This window comes from Fundulus heteroclitus, unplaced genomic scaffold (assembly GCF_011125445.2).
Source record: "Fundulus heteroclitus isolate FHET01 unplaced genomic scaffold, MU-UCD_Fhet_4.1 scaffold_601, whole genome shotgun sequence".
In the NCBI taxonomy this organism is placed as follows: Eukaryota; Metazoa; Chordata; class Actinopteri; order Cyprinodontiformes; family Fundulidae; genus Fundulus; species Fundulus heteroclitus.
The window spans coordinates 53001-54615 of record NW_023397035.1 but is presented as its reverse complement, the minus strand read 5'-3'; the positions used below and the strand labels follow the sequence as shown (position 1 = coordinate 54615).

General features: G+C 50.6%; 1 long non-coding RNA gene across 1 annotated transcript; it reads right to left on the bottom strand.

Annotated features, from left to right (window-relative positions):
* Nucleotides 1–589: 589 nt before the first annotated feature.
* Nucleotides 590–1197, bottom strand: LOC118561300. Its single transcript, XR_004929932.1, has 2 exons — nt 1095–1197; nt 590–1018 (listed from the first exon to the last, which is right to left on the bottom strand). It is a non-coding gene; the product is annotated as an uncharacterized LOC118561300 (long non-coding RNA).
* Nucleotides 1198–1615: the final 418 nt, after the last annotated feature.

Sequence of the window (1615 nt, the reverse complement as noted above, 5' to 3'; positions counted from 1 at the left end):
GACCGATCTGAGTTTCTTTCTCTCGCTCCAGGCTGAACCACCGATGCACCTGAAAATCCTCAGGTTTCTGTTGTGTGTAACCTTATTGTAATTTAATGCAAATAATGTTGTAATTTTATTTCCACAACCTTTGTTATGATTGTTGTGTTATTGTAACTGTAACTGCAGTTTTCTTTCTATTTTCTTTGTTTATGTGTGTTATGGTCATTTGAGCATGAATAAACATGCCACCTTTAAAATGGCTATAAAAAAGCTTGTTCCTTTTTTTTTTGTTTTGGGGAGGTGCGTCAACCCGGTTGGGAAACCGCTGAAGTAAGTGGAAGTCTTAGTTTAGCAGTTTCATAATCATCCTCTGGATTCTACAGAAGTCATGCCATGAAGATTCACTTTAATGACTAAAGTCAGTGGCTTGCAATCTGCCTTTGTTGTAAAAGTTGGATAAAGCTATATATATATATATATATATATATATATATATATATATATATATATATATATATATATATATATATATGTGTCATGGTTTTTTTATGTGTCATGGTTTTTTAATGTGTTTGGCCCACATGCAGAGATCACTTGGAGACAGAAGCAGGTTTAGAAGTTTATTGTTAAACGTGCAAGACAAGGAGCATCAACGTGGATTGTTTGAGGGGACGGTATGGAGGAAGCGAGTGAAATCTGCGGAAAAGAGGCAGAACGTTAGACGTCGGACAACTCTCACGCCTAAACGTCTTTACGGAGAGGTGGGAGGGCTTACCGCGTAGTGCAGGAACCGAGCCGGGGGGAGTGGCGTGGAAAGACGGGCACAGGGGCAGCCTCCCGCAGATGACTGAGAGGCAGGTGGGCGGTCCGGCGGAGCGGAGAGGGATCCGAGCAGCAGCGGCGTGAAGGTGATCCGTTGACAGCCAAGAGAACCAGATGGAGGAGCGGGTTCCAGAAGATCAATTGTCGGGAGACCTGACTGACGATGTCAGGGCTTGGAGAGCCACTTGGGACGGGACCCAAGGCGGAGGCAGACCTGGAGCACAGGAGACTTAGGTTAGACAGGGAGAAACGAGAGAGATGTCAGACGACAAAGGGCCACTGAGTTTTACCACTTTAGGTTAACAATCTGGCATCTCTCGGCTGTCTGAGCGCAGTTCTTATAGCGCCGCCGCACGCCGCTGAACGAGCCGCAGGTGTGTGTCTCCGCCCACCAGTCAGCTCGAATCACCTGCCAGGAGGGGAGAGAGAAAAAGACTGCGCTGGCCGGGGAAAACACAGTGCAGTCTGCTGAGCCCTGACACCACCCCCCCCCTCAATGGTCGCCACCCGGCGACCCCGAGGACGTGGAGGGGCGTGAGGCGTTGAAGTCCTCAATCAGGGACTGATCTGGGATGGCGGAGCTGGGCAGCCATGACCGGTCTCCGGGGTCGCGGCCCTCCCAGTCGACAAGGTACTGATGGCCCCTGCCCCGTCGACGGGAGTCCACGATTCTCCGAATCCGGCGGCCCTGGTAGTCCTGAGAGGCTGGAGGGGGCTGGGCGGGAGGGCACAGGGTACTGGAGAATACGGGTTTGATGTGAGAGACATGGAAAGTGGGGTGGGTCCGGGAATTTGGAGGGAGGCGGAGGCG